The 14,404-nt window shown below is 40.6% G+C and overlaps 1 pseudogene; it reads right to left on the bottom strand.

Annotated features, from left to right (window-relative positions):
- Positions 1 to 3,370: 3,370 nt before the first annotated feature.
- LOC123462195 lies at positions 3,371 to 4,103 on the bottom strand (annotated as a pseudogene).
- Between the last annotated feature and the right edge of the window lie 10,301 nt (positions 4,104 to 14,404).

Genomic DNA, 14,404 nt, shown 5'->3' with positions numbered 1-14,404 from the left:
GTAGTGGTACATGACTTTAATCCCAGCATTTGTGAGGCAGAGGTAGGAGGATCACCAAAGTTAGAGGTCACCCTGAGATTACATACTGAATTCCAGGTTAGCCTGGGCTAGAGCAAGACCCTACCTCAAAAAAACAAAACAAGGGCTGGAGAGATGGCTTAGCGGTTAAGCACTTGCCTGTGAAGCCTAAGGACCCCAGTTCGAGGCTCGGTTCCCCAGGTCCCACGTTAGCCAGATGCACAAGGGGGCACACGTGTCTGGAGTTCGTTTGCAGAGGCTGGAAGCCCTGGAGCGCCCATTCTCTCTCTCTCCCTCTATCTGTCTTTCTCTCTGTGTCTGTCACTCTCAAATAAATAAATAAAAATTAAAAAAAAATCAGTTTATAAAAAAAAATCTAAGAGGATATAAATAAGTCATATGGAAACCTATTTTTTGGACAATGGAACACCTGGAAGCCACAGATTGTTACCAGAAAATTTTCAGTGCCAGGGATGGTGTGGTGGTTTGATTCAGGTGTCCCCCATAAACTTAGGTATTTTGAATGCTAGGTTCCCAGCTGATGGGTACTTGGGAATTAACACTTCCTGGAGGGAGTGTATTGTTGGGGATGGGCTTATGGGTGTTATAGCCAATTTCCCCAAGTCATTGTTTGGCCCACTCTCCTGTCTCTATGGTCCACCTTATGTTGGCCAGGGGGTGATGTCCTCCTTCTGCTCATGCCATCATTTCCCCCTGCCATCGTGGAGCTTCCTTTTGAGCCTGTAAGCCAAAATAAACCTCTTTTTTTCCCCCCCACAAGCTGTGCTTAGTTGGGTGATGTCTTTTTTTTTTAATTTCAATTTTTTAATTTTAATTTTTTTTTAATTTTTTATTTATTTTATTTGAGAGCGAGAGACACAGAGAGAAAGACAGAGGGAGAGAGAGAGAATGGGCGCGCCAGGGCTTCCAGCCTCTGCAAACGAACTCCAGACGCGTGCGCCCCCTTGTGCATCTGGCTAACGTGGGACCTGGGGAACTGAGCCTCGAACCGGGGTCCTTAGGCTTCACAGGCAAGTGCTTAACCGCTAAGCCATCTCTCCAGCCCTAATTTTAAATTTTTATTAACAACTTCCATGATTATAAAAAATATCCCATGGTAATACCCCTTCCCCCCACTTTCCTCTTTGAAACTCCATTCTCAATCATATCCCCTCCCCATATCAATCAGTCTTTCTTTTATTTTGATGTCATGAACTTTTCCTCCTCTTATGATGGTCTTGTGGAAGTAGTGTCAGACACTGTGAGGCCATGGATATCCAGGCCATTTTGTTTCTGGGGGGAGCACATTGTAAGGAGTCCTACTCTTCCTTTGGCTTTTACATTCTTTCCACCAGCTCTTCGGCATTAGGCCCTGAGCCTTGGAAGGTGTGATAGAGATATTGCAGTACTGAGCACTCCAGTCACTTCTTTCCAGCACCATGATGCCTTCTGAGTCATCCCAAGGTCACTGCTATCTGAAAAGAGAAGATTCTCTACCAAAAGTGAGAGTAGCATTAATATAAGGGTATGAACATTAAGAGAAGTGCTTACTGGACAGTTTGATAAGCATAGTATATACATTTAGCCAGACAGCAGCAGACATTACACCCCTAGGGCTCATGACTACCCCTGTTTTAAGTTTTCATTTTCAGGGATGTATTCCCTCCCATGGAGCAGGCCTCCAGTCCAATTAGAGGTCAGTTGGATTCCACCATGACAGATGTGCCACTATTGCACCTGTTGGCTCATTTGGCCTGGCTGGCCAAATATAAGGCTTGCAGTGTCCACTGTTGAATATCTTCACTGGGATTTCTCTCTTCCCCATTGAACTGTATACAGAATTGCTTCTTTCAGCTTTCTGTCAGCTGGTCTACATGGAGGAGGGTTGGGTAATTTCTTTTTTTCTTTTTTTTAATTTCCTAAGAAAATTTTATTTTATTCATTACACAGCAGTTAAGAATAAACCTGCCTTAAGATTTCAAACTTGACAAACATGTGGCAAGTTTTATAAAGTATCCAACCAATATATAATTTTACATATAAGAGATACTTATTCCATAAAAATTTTCTCATTGTTATTCACTCACTTCTGCCTGTAAAATAAACCCTGACCACAGTGGTTCTCTACTAGGGGTGACTTTGTCCTCTAGGGGGCATTTGGTATTGTTACAATCTTGGTTGTCATAGCAGGAAGGGGTGCTACATGGCATTTAATGTGTAGAGGGCAGACACTATCAAACATTCAACTCAGAGGATGGCCCCACAACGAAGAATCCAGACCAAATGCTGACAGAGCCAAATGTTTTAACTTCTGTAGAGGACTCAATCCCATCTTATGAGTAGCATCTCTTCCCATATACTTCTGAAAAAAAAGTTGGCTACTAAATGGCAAACAGAATTTAAAAGTCAACTAATTATCATTACCAAAAGTAACAGTTAACTTTATGTAGCAAAGTGATTCTCAGGATAGTTAAAGTACAATAGCAACTTAGAATGATGGAATGTAGTTGGCCCTCCACATCTAAGAGTTCAGCCAATATGTATTAATATTTAAAAATTCTTGCATCTGTATGCATGTATACATTTTTCCTTACCCTTATCTCCTAGCACAGGGTAACAACCATTCACACTGTATTAGGTATTGTAAGTACTCTAGAGAGGACAGAAAGTATAAGGAAGGATGTGTGAAGCTATATGAAAAGACTGTCATAGTACAGAAGAAATTGGGAGAAGTCACAGATATTTTTGTTTTGTTTTGTTATGAAGGGACTCCTGAAATCAGTCAGGTGTGAAGACGGAGGATGCTGACTGGATACCACTTACTTTCCTCTCATCCTGCTCTGCCTTTTTTCCTTTCTGGGGGGAGGTGGGGGCACTCGGGGCATTCAACAACCGCGGCCTCATGCCTGCTAGGCAATCACACTATCGCAGAGCCCTGCTCTGACAGTTTAATCAGAGAATGAGGACTGTTTTGTGAACTGTTTCCTTTGGTCATTTTCTAGGCTATGATAAAACTTAATAAATAAAGCACCTGGAAAATGGCAGTGTCTGAAAATGTCAAAATGTAAATAGTTTTACTTATTTCTTCAAGTTTGTCATATCAATTAATTTTCTACTGTTTAAATTGTTTTATTTGCTGTATCCATTTTACAATAGCCTCGCATAAATGTTGTACAAACAGCAGAGCACATGTAAGAGTTAGTACAAAATTGTAAGTCAGTTGTTTTCTTTTCTCACCCACACAAATTCTCACTGAAAAGTATCTGTATCATAAGAGGGAGCCCAATTTAAAAAAAAAAAATCCCATTCTCCCATTCTTACTAGGTAAAGAAATTGTTCAGTAATCATTCACTTATGCACTCACATCCTATGTATTTTCTCATGGTCAACAAACTGATTTAAATGGTTCAAGTTATCCCACCATTTAAAGAGAAAAGTATCTACAATAATTTTAAACCATGGAGTTAACTTAATTTCACCATTGGCTGCTTTTTTCATAATTTCTTTCAGTTCTTCCTTTGACACATAGCAATAGCTTTTGATCTCATTGGGATCTGGATTCAAGGTTACATTCTTCTTCAAAAATAAAATATAATCAATTTCATGTTCACCCCAGATACCATCTGATTGTGCCTTATAGTAAGTTCGCATTAAGTACTTCATTTCATCTGGATGAACCTCTTCCGAGGGTGTTCCCAGTTCAGCTTTTAAACGCCTCGCCTCTGTGCTGCTCGTCTTATGCCAATGGCATTGTTTTCTTCAAGCTCGCCTGGATTACTTAATGGATGACTACAGCAACTGTTGGTAAAACAACCTGGAAAGGTAATTTTAGCATCTGATCTCTGCTGTAGCAAAAGCTTATTTTCAGTGTTAAATAAAAAGACGCTAAAAGCTCGATGTAATAATCCTTTGTCAATGTTTTCATTTAGATGACAATTCTTCTTGGTGTCAGCCCCAATTTTATTGTCATTTTTATCAATAAGTATACACATCTCTGCCAGAAGTTGAACTTGTTGCTCATCAAGATGGTTGGTATTTATTTCAGGCATTGTGACAAAATGTCTGATCTGTCCTACAATACCGCACGTCCGGCGCGAGACGCCGGGTTGGGTAATTTCTACCAGCAACGTGAACCTGACTGCAACAGATGGGACACCTTCCAGTGAGTTGTTGGCCAGGGTGGTCACTGATGTCCCCAAAACATTATAGGCCATTGCTGAGGCTCTTGGTTTACCATCAGAAATAGATGGTAAGACCCTATTGCTAAAGACTCCACTTACTTGGGCTACAAGGTCACTGAGAAATCCTGCTGGAGCTGAGCTGAAAACGTACTCTTTGTAGACCAACAGACAGAAAGCTGGAAAAAGCTACACTTCATGCAGTTCAATGGGAGAAAGAGAAGTCACCAGTGGAGATACTCAACAGTGGACACTGCAAGCTGTAAGGTCTATCCAGGTCACTCAGAAGCAAACGTGGCAAGATTTGTGTTGCTTTCGAGTTGCTAAGGATAAAACTCATAGAAAGCCAAATGCAGTGCTCGTGAGCCTCTGGAAGGCTTTAAGACTTGAACAGTTCTCAAAATATTTTTATTTATTTGAGAGATAGATAGATAGAAAGAATGGGCACGCCAGGGCCTCCAGCCACTGCAAACAAACTCCAGACACATATGCCACCTTGTGCATCTGGCTTATGTGGGTTCTAGGGAATTGAACCTAGATCCTTTGGCTTTGCAGGCAAGTGCCTTAACTACTAAGCCATCTCTCCAGCCCTGAAGAACAGTTCTCAGAAGGTCTGAATGATAGGGGACTTGAGGTGAAAAAACCTAAGCTTGATGAAGAGCTAGGGAGAGCCATGCATATTTTTGTCCTGCGGAAAGATATGCAGAGGATGGAAATTGCTTGCCTAGTCAGAATCTATCACAGCAGCCAGGTGTGACTGGGGGAGAGAAAATAGCCTAGACTGTAGCCTCTGTGCTGGCCCCCTGGAGCCTGTCAAGCCTAGGGGTGGTAAGGGTGATCCCAGAGGGCAGGTGCCCCAGCAGGCTGCAGAGAAGTCTCACTTTGCTTTGGCCCTTTGTGAGCCAGGGCCTCCAGACACTGCAGAGAAACTCCAGATACATGCACCATTTTGTGTATCTGGTTTTATGGAGGTACTGGGGAACAGAATCCAGGTCTAGGCATTGCAGGGAAGGGCCTTAACCTCTGAGCCATCTCTCCAATACAGGATTTATTTATTTATTTATTCTTTTTGAGATAGGGTTTTGCTCTAGCCCAGGCTGATCTGGAATTTACTATTCTCTGGTTGGCCTTGAACTCACAGTGATCCTCCTACCTCTGCCTACCAAATGCTGGGATTAAAGGCATGTACCACCAAGCCCAGCTTCAGTACAGAATTGTTAAAGGAGAAAATCTCCTTCATATGCAACTCAGCATAAGATGTCGTCATCAACTTAAATTATCAGCTTGGCACATGCTTTCCAGTTACAGGAGCATAGTCATTACAAGAACTGTGCACACTGAACTTCATGTCTGGCTTTTCAAGATGATACAACTCTTCCTCTCCTCAATGAATTTCTTTTACAGTCTCGTATTTCTTTGGTTAAAAAATTGTTTCAATCTGTCCCATTTTTTTTGAGCCAAATTTCTCAGTTTTCCTTTGAGATCTACATTTCCCAGCAGGCCTCATTTATATACTAAGTCTCTCAATAGTGTCTGGAAGTAAAACCAAGTTCATTCCAGTTATATAACACCTATCTGTGAACAGACAGGCAACCTTTGAAGTTGTGAGGGACAGGGCTTACCCTTGGAAATGATAAGTAATTTCAAAAATGGGACATTATGAACACTTGTTGTGAAATTTTCACTTGATGTCATAGGTTGATTACATATTTTATATTCTTGTTTTCTTCTCAAATCATGTAGTTACAGTGGGCATAAAATTTTCTACCTTAATCATCAATCATTGTCATTCTGAATACCTTTATTTTCTATTGAACACTTCAAAATCATTCTAAAATCTCTTGACTATGTTTTTTTTTTTTTTTTTTTTTTTTTTTTTTGGTAGTGTTTCACTCTAGCCCAAGCTGACCTGGAATTGACCACTACAGGGTGGCCTTGAACTCATGGTGTTTCTCCTACCTCTGCATGCAAGTGCTGAGATTAAAAGCATATGCCACCATGCCCGGCTGGCTTATATCATTTTTTTCTCAATTTTTATTAACATTTTCATGATTATAAAAAATATCCCATGGTAATACCCTCCCCCCCCACATTCCCCTTTGAAATTCCATTATATATCATATACCCTCCCCATCTCAATCAGTCACTTTTATTTTGATGTCATGATCTTTTCCTCCTCTTATGATGGTCTTGTGTAGGTAGTGTCAGGCACTATGAGGTCATGGATATTTAGGCCATTTTATGTCTGGAGGGAGTACATTGTATGGAGTCCTACCCTTCCTTTGGCTCTTACATTCTTTCTGCCACCTCTTCCACATTAAACCCTGAGCTTTGGAAGGTGTGATCGAGATGTTACTCAGTACTACAATCACTTCTTCCCACCACTATGATACCTTCTGAGTCATCCCAAGGTCACTGCCATCTGCAAAGAGAAGATTCTCTACCCAAAGTGAGAGTAGCGTTGATATAAGGGTATAAATATTAAGAGAAGTGCTTACTGGGCAGTTTGATAAGCATAGTATATACATTTTCCAGACATCCGCAGATGTTACACCCCTAGTGCTCATAACTACCCCTGTTTTAAGTTTTCAGTATCAGGGATGTGTTCCCCCCATGGAGTGGGACTATAGTCCAATTGGAGGGCAGTTGGTTTCCACCATGACAGACCTGCCACTGTTGCACCCGTTGGCTCATTTGGCCTGGCTGGCCAATTATATGGCTTGCAGTGTCCACTGTTGAGTATCTTCACTGGTGGTTTCTCTTTCTACCATTGAACTACATGTAGAACGGCTTCTTCCAGCTTCTGTCAGCTGGTCTACATGGAGGAGGTTATCAGCTCAGTTCCAGCGGGATTTCTCAGTGGCCTTGAAGCCCAAGTATGTGGAGTCTTCAGCAATAGAGTCTTAACATCTATTCCTGGTGGGAAACCAAGGGCCTTGGCAATGGTCTATAATGTTTTGGGGGCATCAGGGACCTCCCTATCCAACAACGCATTGGAGGTATCCCATCCCTGGCACTGAACTTTTTCTAACAATGATCTATGGCTCCTGAGTTTTCCATTGTCCGAAACCAGAGGATTCCATATGATTTATTTGCATCCTCTTAGATTTTGATTAGCCCTCCCTCCATCTTACCTTTACTCAATCTCTTCCCCTGACCTAACTTTGGGCCTTTTCACCCCCATTAATCTATTCTTCCACTTATATATATACAATACCAACCTCCTCCCTTCCTTTATCTTCCCTTCATATCTCCTTTTGAACTTCCTGGCCTCTGCTATTGAGTTTTTTCCTTCTCACACAGAAGCCCAATCATCTGTAGCTAGGATCCACATATGAGGGAGAACATGTGGTGCTTGGCTTTCTGGGCCTGGGTTACCTCACTTAGTATAATCCTTTCCAGATCCATCTATTTTTCTGCAAATTTCATAACTTCAGTTTTCTTTACCACTGAGTAGAACTCCATTGTATAAATGTACCACATCTTCATTATCCACTCATCAGTTGAAGGACATCTAGGCTGGTTCCATTTCCCAGATATTGTAAATTGAGCAGCAATAAACATGGTTGAGCACGTGCTTCTAAGGAAATGAGATGAGTCCTTAGGATATATGCCTAGGAGTGCTATAGCTGGGTCATATGGTAGATCAATCTTTAGCTGTTTTAGGAACCTCCACACTGATTTATACAATGGCTGGACCGGATTGCATTCCCACCAACAGTGTAGAAGGGTTCCTCTTTTACCACATCCCTTGCCAACAGAAACAAGGGATGTTTTTCCACTTCCTAGTGTCTTCTGCAATTTCTCGCTTATTTTAAAGTTCTCATTGTAGAGATTCTTTAGTTTCTTGGTTAGGTTTATTCCAAGGTACTTTATTTATTTATTTATTTTTTGATGCAATTGTGAATGGGAGTGATTCTCTGATTTCATCCTCTGTGTGTTTGTTGTTAGCATATATGAAGGCTACTGATTTCTGTGTATTTATTTTGTATCCTGCTACATGGCTGTAGTTTTTTTTTTTTTTTATCAGTTCTAACAGTTTGCTAGTAAAGCCTTTAGGCTCCTTTATGTATAGAATCATGTCATCTGCAAATAATGATAACTTGAGCTCTTCCTTTCCAATTTGTATCCCTTTTATGTGTGTTTCTTGCCTTCTTGCTGTGGCTAAGACTTCCAGAACTATATTAAATAAAAGTGGGGACAGTGGACACCCTTGTCTTGTTCCTGATTTCAGTGGAAAAGCTTCCAGTTTTTCCCCATTTAGTAATATGTTGGCTGTGTTTGTCATAAATGGCCTTTATTATCTTGAGAAATGTTCTTTCTATTCCCAGTCTCTGTAGGACTTTTATCATGAAGGGATGTTAGATTCTGACAACTGCTTTCTCTGCATCTAATGAGATGATCATGTGATTTTTGTCCTTCAATGCATTTATATAATGTATTACATTTATTGATTTGCATATATTGAACCACCCCTGCATCTCTGGGATAAAGCCTACTTGGTCAGGGTGAATGATCTTTCTGATATATTCTTGTGTTCTGTTTGCCAATATTTTGTTGAGAACTTTTGCATCTATGTTCATGAGGGAGATTGGTCTGTAATTTTCTATTTTTTTGTTCTATCTTTGTCTGGTTTTGGTATCAGGGTGATGCTGGCTTCATAGAAGAAGTTTGGTAGAATTCCTTCTTTTTCTATTTTATGGAAAAGCTTAAAAAGTGATGGTGTTAGCTCTTCCTTGAACATTTGGTAAAACTCATTAGTGAATCCATCTGGGCCTGGGCTTTTTTTAGTTGGGAGATTATTGATAACTGTTCAGATCTCCATCCTTGTTATAGATCTATTTAAGTGATTAATCTCATCTTAATTTAATTTAGGTAGGTTTTAGAAACCAAGGAAATCATCCATTTCTTTCAGATTTTCATACTTTGCGGAGTATATGCTTTTATAGTATGTCCCTATGATTTTTTGAATTTCTCTGTCATCTGTTGTGATGTTACCTTTTTCATCTCTAATTTTATTAATTTGTGTCTCTTCTCTCTTCCTTTTGGTCAGATCTGCTAAGGGTTTTTCAATCTAGTTTATCCTTTCAAAGAACCAACTCTTTGTTTCATTAACTCTTTGGATTGTTTTTTGTTTGTTTGTTTGTTTGTTTTTTTGTTTGTTTCTATTTCATTAATTTCTGCCCTAATCTTTATTATTTCTTCCTGTCTACTGATTTTTGGTTTGCCTTGTTCTTCTTGTTCCAAGGCTTTAAGGTGAAGCATTAGGTTGTTTACTTGTGACCTTTCTAATTTCTTAATATAGGCACTAAAGCTATAAATTTACCTCTTAGAACTGCCTTCTTTGTGTCCCAGAGATTTTGGTATGTTGTGTTCTCATTATCGTTTGACTCTATGAATTTTTTGATTTCCTTCTTGATTTCATTGACCCATTCATCATTTAGTAGTGTATTGTTTAGTTTCCATGATATTTTATATGTCCTATAGCCTTTCTTGCTATTGATTTGTAGTTTGATTCCATTTTGGTCAGATAGAATGCAAGGAATTCTTTCAATTTTCCTGGATTTGTTAATATTTGCTTTGTGTCCTAATATATGGTCTATTTTAGAGAATGTTCCATGTGCTGCTGAAAAGAATGTATATTCTGCAGCATTTGGACTAAATGTCCTGTATATATCTGTTAAGTCCATTTCTTCTATGACCTCATTCATTTCAGATGCCTCTCTGTTTATTTTTTCCTGGGATGACCTGTCAATTGATGAGAGTGGGGTGAAGTCACCCAGTACTACTGTGTTTGGTGTTATCTGTGACCTTAGTTCTAATAGTGTTTGTTTGATGAATTTGGGAGCCCCCATGTTAGGTGCATATATGATTAGGATTATAATGTCCTCCTGTTGGAGTGTGCCCTTAATCAATATAGTGACCTTCCTTATCTTTCTTGACTAACATTGGACTGAAGTTTACCTTATCAGATATTAGCATAGCAACCCCTGCTTGTTTTCTAGGCCCATTTTCTTGAAACACCATTTTCCAACCTTTCATCCTACGATAATGTCCATCCTTTGTAGAAAGGTGAGTTTCTTGGAGACAACAAATTGTAGGGTCCTGCTTTTTTTTTTTTTAAATTTGTTTGTTTATTTATTTACTTGAGAGCAACAGACAGAGCAAGAAAGAGGCAGAGAGGGAGAGAGAGAGAGAGAGAATGGGTGTGCCTAGTACTCCGGCCACTGTAAACGAACTCCAGACATGTGTGTCCCCTTGTGCATCTGGCTAACCTGGGTCCTAACCTGGGGAATCAAGCCTCGAAATGGGGCCTTAGGCTTCACAGGCAAGCGCTTAACTGCTAAGCCATCTCTCCAGCCCAGATCCTGCTTTTTAAACCAGTCTGCAAACCTATGTCTTTTGGTTGGGGCATTGAGGCCATTGATATTAAGAGATATTGAAAGGTGTGTATTTATGTTTGCCTTTTTTTTTTTTTTTTTGTGGTTCTGCTTCTACCTTTGCTCTCTTGTGTTCACTAGTATTTGAGTATTGTTTGTTTGTTCCAGGTTCCTTATATGTGTGCTTTTCCTTCTCTTCGGCATGGAGGATTCTTTCAAGAATTTTCTGTAGAGCTGATTTTGTCTTCAAAATTCAGTCAGGGCCTGCTGTTGTCATGGAATGTCCTTATTTCTGTCTGTCTATTTGAATGGATAACTTTGCAGTATAAAGTAGCCTTGGTTGAGAGTTGTTATCTTTCAGAATTTGGAATACATCACTCCAAGCCCTTCTGGCTTTTAAAGTTTGTGTTGAGTAATCTGCTGTGCTCCTGATGGGCTTGTCTTTGTAAGTAACGTGATCTATCTCTCTAGCTGCTTTCAATATTTTTTTCTTTGGCTTGTGTGTTTGGTAGTTTGATTATAATATGGTGAGGAGAGGTTTTTTACAGGTTTTCTCTGGCTGGTGTTCTAAAGGCTTCCTGTATATGCATTGGCACCTCTTTCCCAATTTGGGGGAAGTTTTCTTCTATGAGTTTGTTGAAGACGCCTACTGTGCCTTTGGGGTGAAACTCTTCTCCTTGTACTATGCCCTGAATTCTTATGTTTGATCTTTTCATAGTGTCCCGAATATCTTGAAATTCCCACTCATACTTTTCTATTAGTTTGTCTTTCTCTTTGTTGGACTGTACTAGATCTGCCACCTCATCTTCTACCTTACCTATTCTGTCCTCTCCTTCATCCATTCTACTGGTGAGATTTTCTACAGAGTTTTTTATTTCATTAACTGTGTTCTTCATTGCTAGTAATTCTGACTGGTTTTTCTTTATTATTTCTATTACCTTATTTTTGTCTTGTATTGACTTCTTTATTTTGTTAAATTGGTGTCCTGTGTCTTCTTTGATTCCTTTGATTTCCTCTTTCATTCCTTTGATTTCTTCTTTGACTTCTTTGAACATATTTTTTTTTGTTTTTTTTTAGGATTTTACTGGGTTCTTTATTTTCTTTTTTTTAATTTTTATTAACATTTTCCATGATTATAAAATATATCCCATGGTAATTCCCTCCATCCCCACCCCCACACTTTCCCGTTTGAAACTTTGAACATATTTATAATCATTCTTTTGAAATCTTTCTCAGGCACTTCTTCAAACTCATTCTCACTGGAGGTCATTTCTGATGCATTAGTACTTTTTGGTGGATTTATATTGTCTTGACTTTTGGTGTTTCTTGTGTTATAATGTATGTATTTTTGCCTCTTGGATTAAGTTAATGCTTGGATTTTCTAGTTAGCTAGGTATTCTTAGCTGTATCAATTCATCTGATGTTATGTATCTTCATTGTAGAAGATTAAGATGTTAGGTGTGGCTCTTAACACTCTCAGAGTATCTACAAAAGTATTCCTAGGGGTTGAGTTTGCCTGCTATGGGAGTATTTAAGTAGGCTGAGTGGAATAAAATACAGGTAGATTCTAAAATTTGACTAAATACTGTACACATTCAATCAAAAACAGCACTGAGTATTTATGCAAGAGTAGGTATTATAATAACCAGATCCTCTGTCAACCAAGAGGTTAAGATTTCTGGTCTGTTGTGGGTTCCATTCCAGCTTGTGACCAAGTGAGACCCTTCCCTGGTGCAATCCCAGTTACCTTTTTGGATGCTTTTGGTCTCAGTCAAGTAGGCTGGCTGGGTCGCTGAACCGCTGTTCTGTTTTCTGGAACTGGGCACTGGCTCTTCCTGTGGGGCAAACCAAGCCTGGCAACTGTGGTCCTGCAGACCGGCACCACTGCTGCTGGAACCGCTGCTGCTGCTCCTGAAGCTGCTGCTGCTGGATCCACTGCTGCTATAGCCACTGCTGCTGCTGCTGCTGGTGGAGCTGCTGCCGCCACTGCTGGATACACCACTGCTGGAGCCGCTGCTGCCAGTGCTTCCACTGCTGCTTTCACTGCCAGAGCCAGAACCACAACCGGAGCTGCTTCGGCCTGCCTGTGTGGGCTCTTGATGCTCTGGATCTCTCCTAGTTCTCTGCTGCCATTTTAGTTTCTTATAAACCTCACATTTTAGTAAAAGTGTGTATTTTGCTGGGTTTTCATTGGCTTTTTCTCCCCTAGGCTGCTTTGGCGTGGTTCCTATGCCACCATCTTAACCGGGAGTCTCCAGCTTATGTCATTTTTAAAAACTTCACTTATGGGCTGGAGAGATGGCTTAGCGGTTAAGCACTTGCCTGTGAAGCCTAAGGACCCCGGTTCGAGGCTCGCTTCCCCAGGTCCCACGTTAGCCAGATGCACAAGGGGGCACATGCGTCTGGAGTTCATTTGCAGAGGCTGGAAGCCCTGGCGCGCCCATTCTCTCTCCCTCCATCTGTCTTTCTCTCTGTGTCTGTTGCTCTCAAATAAATAAATAAATAAATAAAAAAGAAAAAATTTAAAAAACTTCACTTATGGGTTGGAGAGATGGCATAGCAGTTAAGCACTTGCCTGTGAAGCCTAAGGACCAGTTCGAGGCTCCATTCCCCAAGACCCACCTAAGCCAGATGCCAAAGTGGCACATGCATCTGGAGTTCGTTTGCAGTGACTGGAGGCCCTGGTATGCCCATTCTCTGTCTATCTGCCTCTTTCTCTCTCTGTCTGTCTGTTACTCTCAAATAAATAAATACAAATAATAAAACAACTTCACTTATTTGAGAGAGACAGAGTGAGTGAGTATGGCTGTACCCAGGCCTCTTGCCACTGTGAACAAACTCCAGACACATCTGACTTTATGTGGGTATCAGGAAATGGGGAATTAAACCCAGGCTGTCAGACTTTGAAAGCAAGTGCTTTAACCACTGAGCCATCTCCCCAACTTGACTATATGTAATTTTTAAAATTATTTTTTAAGGTAAGGTCTTGCTCTAGTCCATGCTGACTTGGCAGTCTCAGGGTGGCCTCAAACTCACAGCAATCCTCCTACCTCTACCTCCCGAGTGCTGGGATTAAATGTGTGTGCTACCACATTTGGAAATATGTAATTAAATTTTTTTAAATTTATTTTGTTGAGAGAGAGACAGAGAATGGGTGCACCAAAGCCTCCTGCTACTACATAGGAAATCCAGACACATACTCTGGGCATCTGACTTTAACGTGGATACTGAGGAGTTGAGCCTAAGTCAGCAGGCTGTGTAAGAAAGTGCCTTTAAGCCGGGTGTGGTGGGTGGCGCATGCCTTTAATCCCAGCACTTGGGGGCAAATATAGGAAGATCACTGTGTGTTTGAGACCACACAGAGACTACATAGTGAATTCCAGGTCAGCCTGGACTAGAGTGAGACCCTATCTTCCATGGGAGGGAATATATCCCTGATACTGAAAACCTACAAAAGGGTTAGCATGAGCCCTAGGGGTGTAAAGTCTGCTGGTATCTGGCTAAATGTATACATTATGCTCACCAAACTGCCCAGTAAGCACTTCTTTTAATGTTCATACCCATATATTAATGCTAGTCTCACTTTTGGTTAGAGAACCTTTCCAGATGGCAGTGACCTTGAGATGACTCAAGGCACCATGGTGCTGAGAAGTGACAGAGGAGTGCTCAGCACTGAAATATCTCTATCACACCTTCCAAGGCTCAGGGTCTAATGCGGAAGAGGTGGTGGAAAGAATGTAAGAGCCAAAGGAAGGGTAGGACTCCTTACAACGTGCTCCTCCAGACACAAAATGGCCTGGATATCCATGACTTTACAGTGCCTGACAC

This window comes from Jaculus jaculus, chromosome 7, assembly GCF_020740685.1.
Source record: "Jaculus jaculus isolate mJacJac1 chromosome 7, mJacJac1.mat.Y.cur, whole genome shotgun sequence".
In the NCBI taxonomy this organism is placed as follows: domain Eukaryota; kingdom Metazoa; phylum Chordata; class Mammalia; order Rodentia; family Dipodidae; genus Jaculus; species Jaculus jaculus.
Note: the sequence above shows the minus strand (reverse complement) of the source record. Positions and strands in the feature narration are given on the sequence as shown.